Source organism: Pinus tabuliformis, chromosome 7, assembly GCF_031772625.1.
Source record: "Pinus tabuliformis cultivar Carrire ecotype Pingquan chromosome 7, CPIR1, whole genome shotgun sequence".
Classification (NCBI taxonomy): Eukaryota; Viridiplantae; Streptophyta; class Pinopsida; order Pinales; family Pinaceae; genus Pinus; species Pinus tabuliformis.
In genome coordinates, this window is record NC_142293.1 from 1,674,473,436 (window position 1) to 1,674,488,570 (window position 15,135).

The window sequence follows — 15,135 nt, forward strand, 5'->3', positions numbered from 1 at the left end:
CTCGAAGTTGGAGTAGAGTTTACATAAGCAAAAATCCAACAAAAATCTGACCCTAGTGAGGCCCTAGGCCCCTCTACTTATACAAATGAAGCTACCAACAACTAAAATCAGGGAGGCTTGGCTCCCAAAACTCAAGATAATCATCAGTCATCCTCCACTTGCTTGGCTGCCTTCTAGTTCATGATTCAACTGCTTGTACTCTGAGCTAAATGAAGGGCAATTTGAAGTGAGGAGTAATAAATGAGGGGGATTCCATCCTATAAGTCCTCTCCTTTGTCCACTTCGAGTTATTGCTGCCATTTTCCATTGGATCCTTGACTTTGACCTAAAAAATCATTAATAATCTGCATTAAATATATGTTAGACCACATGGAACAATAACTAACTCAACTCACTCTATAAGCATAAATATAATCAGAAAATCATACAATATGCTAAGAGAATGGTTGATTTGACTAGGTTAGGAGGTAAAATGAGCCCATATAATTACCCATTTATGAGGCTCATCATCACCCCCTACTAAAAGTGTTTCTCATCCTCTGAGCAACTTAGTCAATCTCCTCATCTTTTACGGCCCTGGTGGCCTCCCTAGCATCCCAGGATTTTGATGTGGTTTGTTCTTCTTTGCCATAGAATTCCACCTCCCTGTCTATCTCCTTCCACTGCTCCTCCTCTTCTTCTTCTCTTCTGCCCTCCAGCATGCCTAACAGCAGTGAGGGACTCAGTTTGAGGCCAATCCAGTTGACCTTCAGCCTCTACATGGAGTGCTTGTACGTTGGCACTCTTTTCAATGCCTCCTTTAGCCTCATGGGGGAATGATATTCCCTGATCCGCAAACTGTCTGGTAAGGTGGTCCATTTCCTCATGCATGCATGCACACAGTCATCCCCAAGTAGCCTTTGCATATCCTCAAAGTGTGTAATGGCTTGTGCCTGATTAGTGAGATATCTAGGGGCAAGCTGAGGGTCATTAGCAAGTAGGTTGTGTGTGCTGATGAGTGCCATAGTATCTAATGGCTCAGCTCTTATCATTAGTGGCTCATTCTTCTCCTTTACCATCAATCTTTTTATTTCTGCTACCCTCAATTCTTCATGGTTCATCCATGAGGCCATGGCCATTAATTGTAGGTCCCCTAGCTTGGCATTGGGGTCCCACACATTCATGTCTATGAGGGCCATGTTATGTAGGTAGAATTCTACCATCTTTGCCTTATCCTCTGATGTGCTTTGGTCACACAGATCCATAAACTGACTATAACCTTGGAAAGGCATTGTGCCTCTTTATGCCAGATTCTATCTGGAATTGTAACCATTGGTCCTTGAGATAGAGGCCATAGGATTTTTCTGGTGTTCTACATTGCAATGCCTCCATGGATAAGCTAGCCATGCATGCCAGCTGAGTCTCTTTCTCTTGCAGTTGCCTCCTTAACAATTCATTTTCAGTTTCAAGGTGGCTTCTTGTAATTGCTTCCCTGTCTCTGAGAGCACTCAACTCTCTACCCATTTCTCTGAGTTTGTTTTCCATATGGCCAACATCCTCAACTCCTTTGGATTTGGCTATTTTCATCCACCTATGTGTTCTTATTCTTTCTTTCTCTAATTCAAAGAATAGTGGAATTGCAATTTTTTGTGGGATTATCCTTCCTCCCTCAAGTAGATTGTAATAGGAGGAAAGACTAGGTTTGGGATCAGGTTCTCATAGCTCTGTTTCCTCCTCCTTTACCTGTGGCTATCCTTCCATCCTTTTCTCAAGCTTTTGGGTCTCTTGTAGTTTTGACAGTGTCTCCTATAGAACTGTCTGAGCCTCCTGTAAGATTTTTTTTGGGTCCTGTAGTACTACCTTTTCCTTCCATGTGGAAGATCTAGGAGTCCCCCTTTCATATGTGATAGGTGTCTTGGAAGGGGATTCTTTTCCCTTGGAAAAGGGTGAATCTTCAATTGTAATTGGCACTTTTGAAGAGGGTTGAGGTTTGCCTGTTTTGATTCTTGTGTTCTTCCTAGCCCTGAAATACATGGAGGCTTGTCTTTTCATCTTTTGCTTTGACTTGATTGGTGTACCGAGGGAAGTGATGGCAACTGCTACCTCCCTTTCCAGAGTCTCAGGGGACTCTTCTCTTTATTCTTTCTTTTCTTGCTCTTTTTCTCCTCCCTCTGTCTATTTTTCTGTCTCTTCCTGCTCTGTTTCTTTAGTTCTCTCCTCCTCTATTTCAGTTTCTTCCTCCTTCCTTTCTTGTTCTACTAAGTCACCAGTGGCTTCACCTTCTCCCCCTTGCTACTCTTCCTCCTCATTTCTAGTAGAACTAACATCATAGGTTAAGGCCTTTATGTCATCCTCAGTTGTCATGTTTTGGAAAACTTCCCATGCTATAGGGAGTGTAAATGTATGGAGGGCTTCCTCCACTAGGATTTTGATTAACCCATGGTGAGCTCGCTACTCTGAATTTCTTGCTTGAACCTTAGTGTTGGAGTCAATGAGGGACTGCAGGAGGAAGTAGGGGATACTGAGCTTCTAAGGTGCTGGAGTGTCCATGCCATACCTTAATTCATGGAGGATTCTAAAGTGATAACCATAGACAATGTTGTACCACCCCTCATAGGAAATGTATATGATTATGTTATCACAAAATCTAACCTTGACAGGCTACTGATCAAGTAGAATATGAGTAACTCTTTCAAACCAATCTTTTGGTTGAGGGTTAGCCTCCTCAACCTGAGAGGGCTCACTTAATAGGTTTAAGATTTTTGATTAATTATTATATGGCTAACTCTAGGAACAAAATGCAAAAATGTATAACTAGTTGACTAGTTGAAACAAGGATTAGAAAACATCTATTGGGCTATGGAGTCAAGATAGTCTTCAATAGAACAACATGATCAGCGAAACATGGAAGTCAAGGCACTTAGAGTTTAGGTTTATAAATAAAACAATAACATAGTGAATCAACATAGTCTACAAGCAAGTGAAGGAAGTTAGAGCATTTTCCAATGAATTCTAAGTATCACAAGCTCATACCACGGAAAATAAGTAATTGAAAAAGGCCATAAAAACATCAAACACATAAAATCCTTGTGAATCTTGAGTAGTCAAACTGATCTCTGTATTAAGTTTCAAAAACCACAGTTTCTTACAATAACACAAATTTTTTCTACTAATGAAATTACCAACCCTGAGGAATTAAATTCTCATGATTTATATAGAGTTTTTACAACCTTGGATACTATGATCCATCTTTAGGGGAATTTGAATTCCTAACATTGACACCTATCTGTTCATAAAACAAACTACTTAATTACAACTTCATAGCTAGCTGTCTTTAAGAGTCCTAATACAAACAAGAGTGAAACTCCTAAAACATGCTTTCAACCACCTTATCTATGAATTAAATACATTCTTTAATCAGCTGCCAATCCATGTCTTCGAGCTTGATGATGTCTCCAGTATTGTTGCAAACCCTGCTGAGTCATGACCTAATTGTCCTGAAAACAAGGAGACAGAGTTCCTCATTTTAAGGCCCTTAATCCTTTATGCTTATCTTCGAGAAGTTTTGCTAGTGTACATGTAGCATGTATTAATATTCCCTTAAAACTTCATTTTCCACCTGTACAAAAAGGGAACCTCGAACATATGCAAAAGAGGATGGAAACATGATTGTGCTACGAAAATAGTCTGTTTTCGTAGCACAGTTTTTATATCACTTATGGAATAATTATTGGAACTTTTCTTTCTACGTCACTGCCATCTGAAACTTCATATATGATCCCATGTCTACCAGAAACCTCAAAACTTGGAATTTATCAAACCTTACCTCCGAAATGCATCTATAAAGTGCTAAATGGTCACCTTTAGTAGTTTCGTAGTGCGCTACGAAACTACTGTGTAAGCTCTTTTTCAACACGGCCATAAAAAATCTATAGTTTGGGAGTTTTCAAAATTCCATGAAGACTGATATGATCAACCAAAAAAAAAAACAACTTACCCTTATAAGATGTTCTTCTTCACAACTGTCCTTCTTTTTATATGCCAAAACTGTTTTAAGATATATCCTTCACTGCCCTTTTTAATCACCCTGTTTCATTATTGTTGTAGCCTTTTTTCAAGATTTTGTTAACTGTATTTCTAGGTCTTCAATCTATCTCTTCAATCTCTTGTTAGTAGCTCTCAGGTGAGTATTAATCCTCTTTAAAAATCTGGCTTCTTTGATTGCAAGAACAATCCAGGTAAAGTATTGAGTTTCACTGTTGACTATTTCTAGTTTGGAAACTTTTTCAACTTCCCTGAGGGCCTTTATCCTTTTAAAATTTTTCCTTTCAGCAGCATGCCTTCTTTCTCTCACTCTTAGTCTAGCATTTTCATTATTAGCAGCTCTTAACCTTTCTTCCATTTCTTCATAACTAGCTTTTTCTGTTTGAGTGGAAAAAACTCTGTTTTTGTCACCTTCAGGTCTTGGAGATGGAAAGTCTATCAACTCTTCTTGAACAGCGGGGGCTTCTTCTGTTCTCCCTAACTCAATATGCTTCTTCTGTTCTCCCTAACTCAATATTGGACTCTTGCATCTTTATGGATTTCCTGCTGAAGGGATTTTTGGGTTTTAAAACAAATTCTGTAACATCATCCTCAAATTCCAGTTTCTTTGAGGGTTTCATTTTCTTCAACTTTCCTTGATCAAATTCTATGACATCTGCCTGCACCAAAGGGGATTCTACAATATCAATGGCTTTTAAAATATCATTTAAATCACCCTTCAAGCTTGAACCTTCTCCCGAGATCACTGATTTACCTTTCTCCTTTGCAATTTGACTTCTAGTCAATCTCCTTTGAACTGGTTTGTTAGTTGATTGTTCTTGTGTCATTCCTTTAACCTCAGATATCTTTTCCTTTGTAGATTTAGGAGTTTCAAGAATAACTACTGGTGTTTTGCTTACTTGCTCTTTCACCTGCTTCCTAGGTTTCAACTTAACAAATCTTTTTTCCCTGGACATTACAGACTTGCTGGTTTCTGCTGATGGAGTTCCTTTAACCCTAGGGCTAATGTCTACACCTTGATTTTCTGCTCCAAAGTCACATAAAAACAAAAATGAAGACCATTCTTTGTTGATCCTTTTGAGTTCATGTAGAACTATCAGTTTAATTAGACCATGATGAAACAGGGAAGTTTCACATCCTTGAGATTTCAACTATACTTTATCTTCCATCTTAGCTACACTTTAATATAAGAAGTAAGGCAAATCTAAAGAAATCATACCGGTAAAATGTAACAGGAGTTTAAAATGATATGAATAAACCTTTTGATATTTGCCTTCACAGGTAAAATAACATTGAATGTTGAAGAGCAAGTTGGCATAGCTGTCCTTGATGTAGTTTCTGGGAACTGCATTGGTTAAGTCTATTTATACAAACTCTAGCTTTAAAAACACCTTACATGGTTCCATGTCGAATCTGAAGTTTTTGAACCATATATCTTGCCCCCTAGGAATCTCTGTCACCAAAGCTATTACCTCCAGAGAAATTTGCAAGTTAATGATTTTGACCTTTGTGGTTGAGCCAGTGAAATGTAGTGCAAACTCCTTTGTCACCTAAGTATGTCCTCCTTGCAATTTTTACAAAACTTCTAGCATCCTGCTTTCTTGAAGGCTTCTACAACTGATTTATATTTGACTAAGACCTCGGTGCTTTCAGGCTCTGTTCTTAAACAATGACCAGACCTATGAATTTTCTTTTCCTTTGTCATCTTTCCTTCTGAATTCCTGTAACAAACCGGCCTCACTTGCCTATGGTGGTCAGTCTCGCTTGAATTATGGATGAGAGAAACCTTGGTGAAAAATTACCAAATCTTACCATTTGAAAAACAATTATGTTTGAGGGTTTGCATGTAAACTACAATGGGAGACTAGCCAGCCCTTTCGAATTTGAAATTACCTTTCATGATGAGCCCTAAATTTGAAATGGTGAGTTTTGGATGGCGACATGCTTAAGGACTGACTCCTAGCTGACACATAATAATGAAAATTTAACGGAATCTTAACGGATTGATGTTTGACAAGACTGTTCCATGAATATGCACTTTCGTAGTGTGCAGGGAAAGTGCTACGAAAAGAGTAGCGTTTTTGTAGCACAAAATATACATTTTACACTGTCTGCGCTATGAAAACGTGGTTTCAGGGATAATTCCAAAATTTCCAAAATGATTTAAGCTATGAGTCTCTAAAAATAATGTAAGACTCATGAAACATGGAATAAGGTTGTTGGATTTTATTTGGATATGAAAAATGAGACCTTTGATACTCCTAACCTATCACCTACCCCTTAAAACATAGGGTGACTTGACACTTATCTAAGACCATGACTAAGAAAAATGTAAACCCTTATTTTGGTGATAACAAATTATTTGATATCTAACCTCATCCCAAGGATATGGTATGCTAGTCCTTCTAATGCCATTTTTATCCTCTACAGGGGTTTCATTGTTTTGGAAAATGTTTTTCTTGGCAACCTGGTCAATTGGTTTCTCATCCTTACTCCAAGGCAGTCCAAGAGGAAGGGTAGTGACCCTACTGATAAATTTAGGGGTTATCTCCATGGAAATACCTCTAAAGGTGACAGTGGCATGATTTCTTGTGTGGGGTACCAGAGAGAGAGCAAACTCTTGGGAAATTTCCTCATCAAACCCTTGGAATTTCTCAAAGAAATTCATCCAATTTGCCCTTGTGAAGATGTCCACCACTTGTGGATGTGCATGGAGCATAGTGGAGTTAGTGGGCTCCTTTATTATAAACCCTCCTATATTTTTTTCTATACTCTCTTGGGAAACCAAATTTGGAGATGGAGACAACAAATTTTGAGAAAAACAAAGAAACAGAGGAGACTGTGTTTTTTTTTTTCAATAAGCAGAAATTTTTTTATGTATTTTCTTCTCTCCTAAAGACTTATTTCCTCCTCAAATTGAGAAAACTTCTTACATATATTGATATTCAATAGGGGACATTCATGAAACCTACCTCTTCAGACCGAAAATCATGCTAAAACTTGTGTTTTCTCCCTTCAAAACAACTCACTGCCCCTCTTGTAGAAGCTTGTTGTCCCTCTTGTAAAATTCCTGTAGGTGCTCCTGTAGAACCTGTAGGTGCTCCTGTAGAAAACACTATGAGTAGGAACATGGGAGATATCGATGGAGGGCGATGGTCACGAGGCAGTGGGGGCAAAAGGAGACTATTGTAGCTGAGTTACGAGGAGAGAATGAAGTAAAAGATGGTGAGAATGCTCGGGGAGGAGTACTTATTACCCTTTATGGATATTTCTGGTGATGAGGGGTGAGCTGGCAAGGTATACGTTGGCCATATTCGGACCATTGGTCCCCACCTGCTTGGTCATCATGGCTTCTCCTCATAATCATCTCCCATCATTACATCGGAGTTCACACTTCCTCCACTACCTGTCCTTGGCATCTTGTGCTGGAGTTGACTGTGCACATGTGGGGGTGACATCTCGAATGAATGGAGTTAACTAGATGAAAGTGGCCAAGTTAGCTGGCCACCTTTCCTTCATTCAACCTCAACCATCTTGTTTCTTTTGCATGACTTATAATTACACAAATGCAAACAGAGGAGCGATTTAGTTATTTACCTGTGATCCGAATGTATTTGTTGTGGGGTGATGTGGCTCTCTCTCTGCTGCATGCCTTTATTTCTTTTGATGCATGTTTTCTGCATGTTGATGTGTGGCTGTGTCTTGTGCAGGTTATTCTCTGGCTGGGTCTGAGCTTCAGGTGCCTTCTCAACCTTCATGTGTGCATTCTCCTGCTGCTGGTGCTGGGTTTTGATGGGATCAGCTGCTACAGGAATTCCTACAAGAGCTCTTGTAGTTGCTTCTCCCCTTGAAACTTCAGCTTCTTTCTGTGCTTGGAGCTCGAGGATGTAGCCATAGGTGTAGATAAATATGGAGAGGTAGTAGGTAGGCTTTAGGTGAGGTGGATGGTTCTTTTTCCTCTCATTTTTTGTTTTTTTCTAAAAAACTGAAAAACTGTTTTTCTGTGTTTTTCTTGTGCAGGAATAAAAATGATGCTTAGGGTGTGATGCAGGTTTGGAGATGATGGCAAGGAGGTTTTAATATTGTAGGAGTAATTATAGGTTATTCATGAAGCTTCTTTGTCCCTCAAACTGCCTTCTGTAGCCACTTCTGGCTCTCTGTAATTCCTACAGGAGCCTCCTATAGAAAACACAGTTTTTGAAAAAGAGGCACGGTGGGGTGAAAGAAATGCCAAGAATGATGGAGGAAGGTGTGGAGAAGATGAGATGGGTGATGGTATGAATGTCAGAGTCCCCTTGGCACCTTCTTCTACTCCTTGTAGTCCTCCTGCAAACCTTCAATGCAACAAAAAAATTCATTTTCTTTCTTCTTATTTTTTTTTTTGAAAAACAACTAGGGCGCCTCAGAGAGGTTTTCACCCTAATTACCTGCCCTCAGTGCCTCCAAGGGAGGTTTCACCCAGGGATATTATTCTTTTTCTCTCTTTTTTTTTTGACATTAGTGGGCCACCTCAGAAGAGGTTTCCAATCCAATGATGGGACTCAAGCGCCTCATGGAAGTTTTCACTTGAGTCCTTATTATTTTTTTGACTTCTTTTCTTCTGTGAGTGGATGAAGTGGAAGCTAAGACATGCTCCACTACCATCATTGTTTTATTCAAATCTTCAATAAATTCTCACTTGGAGAGGGATTTCTTGTAAACTTTCAACTGATGTCCATTGACAAGCATGGGGATGGCTTCATCATCAATGGTTCTGATCAGAACTTAACCATTGTCATTGCATTTCTCCACAGTGTAGGGTCAAAACCATCTTGTCCTCAGCTTTCCTTTCAAATATTTTTATCTTGAATCATAGAGTAGTGCCCAATCTCCCTCTTGGAACTACTTCTCCTTGATATTTTTGTCATGCCATATCTTTCTCTGAAGCTGAACTACCTCTGTATGGAGAAGGGCTTGCAATTTTTATTCATCCAATCCATTGAGCTGAAGAAATCTCTCCTTTTGTGCATGGCTGAGATACAGGTCTAGCTAAGCTGCCATCCTTAGTGTATTGAACTCAAATTCTATTGACAGCAAAGCCTTCTTCGCATAGACCAATTCATAGGTTGTGAACTCTAAGCCTTCTTCACATTGCTGCTTGATTTTATGATGTGTGAGTAGGTCTCCAATAAAATTGGAAGTGAACTAACTGCCTTGATCTGTGACCAACTCTCTTGGATACCCAAACTTGTAGAATATGTTTTCTCTCAAAAACTCATCTACTTTTTCCTCTGTCGCTACTTTGATTGCTTTTGTCTCTGCCCACTTTGTCAAGTAAGCAGTGCACACAATGATGTATTGTTTCTGCTTTGGAGGAGGGCTGATAGGACCCACAAAGTCCATGCCCCACTTCTCAAATGGTTCAAAGGTCACTTGAGGTTGCATGGGCATCTCATCCTTTGGAGTAGGCTACCCCATCCTCTGACACCGATCACACTGGCTGGTATATCTCCTCACATCCTGATGAAGAGTGGTCTAGTAGTAGCCTTCTTGCAATATCTTGAAGATAGTTCTTTTTGCTACAAAATGACCTCCACAAGGCCCATCATGACAGGTCAGGAGGATGTCAAAGACTTCCTCCTCCCTGAAACATCTCCTCAATATCTAATCTAGGCCATGTTTGAAGAGATCTCCCCCAATCCAAGTGAAAGGGGCACTTTTCCTTACGATCCTGCTCTTCTCTTTTGAGGATAGGTGTGGCAAGAACTGTGCTGAAACCAAGTAGTTTTCCATATCAGCAAACCATGGAGAGAGTACTTATATAGAAAATAGTTTTTCATCTGGAATTTGGTCATCCACCATTCCTTATTCACCTACAGGCAAATTTACTCTTGACAAAAAGTCAGCAACAACATTCTCTTTACCAGGCTTACCAATAATTGTCAAGTCAAACTACTCCATTAAAAGCAACCATCTAATATTGTGATCATTTACATCTGGTTTATTCATTAAATATATAATTGCAACATGATCAGTGTGCACAAAGGTTTGATAGCCTATGATATAATGTCTGAATTTGTTTAAGGAATGAACGACAGCTAGGAGTTCCTTCTTAGTCACTGTATAGTTTAACTTTGCCTTTAACAAGTTTTTACTTATAAAGTATATGGCATAAGGTAAATTTTCATCAATTTTCCCTAAGGCTGCTCCTATTGCTTTGTTTGAGGCATTTGTGTGAATGTGGAAAGGTAGGGCCTAGATTGGGCCTCTGAGAATTGGGGTAGTCACTAACTTGCTCTTCAAGGTATCTAAGGCTTCTTGATAGTTTCCTGACCATAGGAACTCAACTTCTTTGCCTAAGAGGCCAAACAAAGGAGAGGCTAGCTTGCTGAAATCTTTAATGCATCTCCTGTAATACTTAGCTAAGTCTAGGAAACTTCTGACATCTCTCACCTTTTGAGGAGGTGGGACCCTTTGGATGATGGCAATTTTGTTGGGGTCTGCCTGCAGTCCTTGCTGAGATATTGCATGACCTAACACTGTCCCTTCAATCATCAAAAATTCAAATTTTTCCAAACTGAGGGATAGGTTCATCTCAATACACTTGTCTAGAACTTTTCCTAGGTTAGATAAAGCTTCCTAAAATTCAGAACCATAAAGAGAAAAGTCATCCATGTATATCTCTATTGCATCATGAACTAATTCAGAAAATATACTGAATACCGCACTTTGGAAAGTGGCTGGAGCATTGCACAAACCAAAAGGAAGGACCCAGTATGAAAAACTACCCCAAGGACAAGTGAAAGTGGTCTTATCTTGGTCTTTCGGGCTGATTTAAATCTGATTGTACCTGTTAAACCCATCCAGGAAGGAGAAAAACTTTTTCCCTACCAAACCGTCTAACAATTGATCTATGAAAGGTAAAGGAAAATGGTCCTTTTTAGTGGCTTTGTTCAATTCCCGATAGTCGACATAGATTCTCCACTTACCATTTTTCTTTGGCACTAGCACCAAAGGAGAGACCCATTCACTATCAGAGATGGGATAGATGAATCCTGCATCAAGCAATTTCTACATTTCTTCCTTAACAATATCTTTAAGTGTGGGATTCATCCTCCTTTGAGGCTACCTGACTGGTTTGCAATCTTCCTTGATGTATATATGATGAGTACATAATAAAGGGTGCACTCCCTTCATCTCCTTATAACTCCAGGCAAAGGCACCTAGATGTTTCCTCAGTAGGCTACACAGTTCCTTCTCCTAGGAAGTAGATAGGGATGGATTGATTTTCAATGTTCTTTCTGGGCCGAACTCTATATTTTTGACACGGGGAGAAGTAGGATCGGCCACACAGAGATCAGCTGAGGGGTTGTTTTGGGTTTCTCTTACTATGTCTTCTAATGTTGATACACTGGGAGGTGGATTCTGAATCAAAGTTTCAATCATATCATCCTCATCTTGTTGTTTTCCCCCCATGTTGATTTCTAATGCACAAAGTGGTGCGGAAAAAACTCCATCCTCATCTTCCTCCTCCAACCAGAGAGGTATATCATGTTCTAACAAGGATTGGGTAGGAGGATATAGGATTAATTGCCTGGACATGTGCCCATTATTTATGGTCATGTTCCCAGCTCGACAGCTGATGTAAGCATCGACTGTAGCCAACCAGGGTCTTCACAGAATGAGAGGATACCCAGTGAGTTTTGCCTTTGGATGGAGAACTAAGAAATCAGTAGGGTACTCCCAAGAATCAATGGAGACCACCACATCTTCCACAATCCCCTCAGGGGTCATGGTGGAGTGGTCTGCTAGCTGTAGCACAGTCACGGTCTTCCTCAAGGAGCCCTGGAGGTTAAGTTTGAGCATTGTGTCCTTTGTCATCACATTAATGGCAACTCCCAGATCAGTCAAGGTATGTGGGATCATGGCGCCATTGATGTGAACATCAACTACTGGGCTTCCAGGGTTGAGATATTTTGGACAGATTACCTGCCCGAACATTAGGTCAAATAGTTGTCCTATGACATTGATGGTTGGGGAATCTCTCTTGCGCCTTCCTGGATGCCTAAAGCACTTCTCTTTGATCAATATATTGTAGATAGACACATCTTTTATGGCTTGGAGAAGTGGTATCTTCACACATAAATGTTTCAATTCTCCTAGGAGTTTAGTTTCTTCTGGGGTAGGCTGGACTGTCGTGAATAGTCTCTCAGGAAAGGGTGCATTTGCTTTAGGTTCACTTTCCTCTTTATCTTCCTCAACCTCCCTAGGTGGAGGTTGGCTATTTGGGAGGACTTTCCTAGATCTCAAGTTAATTTCTTGAATCTCCACAGCATAAGTTGGACATGATAGTTTCCCACTATACACTTGTTGAGCCTGTCTGTTGTTCGGGTTCAGATTTGGCTGGGTAGGAATTCGGGGTTTCCTTGGTGGAGCAGAAGGTAACGTTTGGGGTTGGGTAGGTGGTGGAGGCATAAGAGTGGGAAGAGATTTGTATTGGGGCCTCCACCCCTGATGAGATGCATCACACTGAGGTTGCAGTTGAGCATAGGACTGAAATGAATGGGTGGCTGGTTGGGCATGATATTGAGATGTGAAGGACGAAGGAGGTGGTGTGGACCAGGAAGGATGAGTAGGGGGAACCCAAGAAGGTATGGAGGGAACTTGGTTGGTTTTGTAGTATGCCTGATATGTCCCTTGCATCCCCTATTGGTATGGTCTAGGTCCATGCGGCCTTCTTTGGTTTATGTAATAGAGTTATTAAGTGACTCCCTTAGCCCCTTGATATACAACTTTAAGTCTGGGCAAGGAAGGGCACTTATCTGTGGAATGATTCTATTCACAAACTGAAAAAACCTCTATAGAGTTCAATGGGCATTCATCCCTAGGATGCCTCCTAGTGCATCTAGGGAGAAAAATGGCCAAAGCCCTCTTTGCTTCCTCTTGTTTTCTCTTGATATGTGAGGTATCCATTTGCATGGCAAGATTCTGCAGCATCTCACTCTTGATGTCTTCCAGCATGTTTCCAATTTCACATTTAATGGATGATTTGGAGGAAGAGGTTTTGGCTATGGGTTGACTCCCCCTACCTTTCTTTCTGGCTACTTTAGAATGGTTTCTAAAAATAGTCTTTATGTCCTCATAGGATAGTTGGTAGATGTCTCCCCCGGCCAGTAGATGAAGGGTATCTAAAAGGTCTTCCTGAATTCCCCTGAGCAGGACCAACTTCAGAGACTTAGGGTCAAGTGTACACTCGACCCTTTTGTAACTAATCTAGAACCTCTCTTCATAGTCTTCCAGGGACTCATCACTTCCTATGGTCATTCAGAAGATTTCTTCTTTAGTATCTTTTGACCTACAATAGTCTCGATACTTGTTGTTAAAGGCCTGCTGCATCTGAGCCCAAGTTGTGATGCTATTTCTAGGTAATCCCATGAACCAACACAGTGTTGCATCCTTGAGAGTAGAAGGGAACAGTTTCAACTTTTTCTCATCTTCTGCATAGTCATAAGTTCGACAAATGACAGCAAACTCAAACAAGAAGGTGTCAGGATCTTCTGTAGTCAAACCATGGAAATGAGGTAGGGCGAAAGGGCTTATATTCTTCATTTTGGTGCCCCATTGGTCTCCCGAATGGGAAAGGTACCCTCTATTCCCTCTCCATTCCCCCTAGCATTTATGTTTTCAGCCATTGGCTCCAAAGGAATGTTTTCTTCTTCTTCTTCCCGTATAGGTACTTCAAATATGTCTTGTTGTTCACCTAAGCATTCCTCTTGATCCCAGCCGCTGAAGAAGAGAGAAGGCTAGCTGTGTGAAGCAGTGGGGGTGTTGGGCAAAAATTTTCCTGAGTTATCTCTATTCCTACGAGGCATGAAAGGAAATCTTTTTTGGTTGGTTTTTGTTTCTTTTTCCCCACACTGACAGTACCTGTAGAAACTGAAATTGTGATTGAACAAAACAAATTGCAACTAACTGAAATGAACTTGTTGAAATGAAATTTGCAGAATTGAAGAGGAAAGCAAGGAAATGCAGAACTGAAGGAAAATGAATGACTAGTCTACTCTTGCTGAAATCAAATTTGCAGAATTGAAAAAGAAAGCAAGGAAATGCAGAACTGAAGGAAAAGAAAGGACTAGTCTACTTTTGCTTAAATATACTATTAGCATAATGTTGCAATATAAAATAGAAGAAAGCAGTGATCATAGAATACTCTGACACTTCCACAGCAACGACACCAAAAAGTGGTGAGCACTAGTATTGCAGCAATAATGCTTCATCTCCTGGGCTGCCTACTTTGCTCTTATCAACTGGTAGTTCATAACAAACCTGGAAGCGTCGGTGTTGTATGCACAAGTGCTAGTTCTCACTACAGGTTGTCACTTGGTTAGCCAACACAAGATCACTAGGAGCTCAAGCCAACTTCTATGGATTCCAGAAGAAGATCTATATGTGATGAAAGGAAAGAAAGATTACTCTACAGATGTCATTCTAATTGCAGAAATGAGAAAGACTGAAATGTAAAGCAAACCTAGTAAGCCCTAATTAACCAACTAATTCTACTTTTGTAGAAAGCACTATGAAAACCATGAAAGGAATGCCATTACCTAATTGAGGAAGTAAACAACATCTAACTATGCTATTCCTGGAAGTAAATAAGCAAAAAACATATTTTTGGATTTTTATGTATTTTTATGTGAATTTGACATGCATATAATTTATTGTGTGTGAGTGTGGCAATGAATAGGTGGCGTTGAAGGGAGGTTTTTGGACTTGAGAGGATGTAGGATGGTGTGGATGGGTCCTAGGAGGTCTCAGGTGTCCTTTTGGAGGATTTTCCCACACTCATCCTTCAAAAGAAAGCCTACGGGAAAATCTACACGAGGACACAGGAAATCTATAGGAGGAAAACAAGGAATCTACAAGAGGCCTACAGGAGGAGGCTGAGAGCAGTTTTCACTATTTTGAGAGTGTGAGAGTGGGTGAAAAAGGTGGATGGAGGTTGGAATGAGGTGTTAGGGTGCCTAGGGTCTACCATGAATCACCAGGAGAGTGAAAGATGATTGGGTTTGCTTAAGGAGAGAGGAAGAAGTTCCATGGAAAAGTTTAGGAAACTAGGGCAGAATTGAGGTGAGA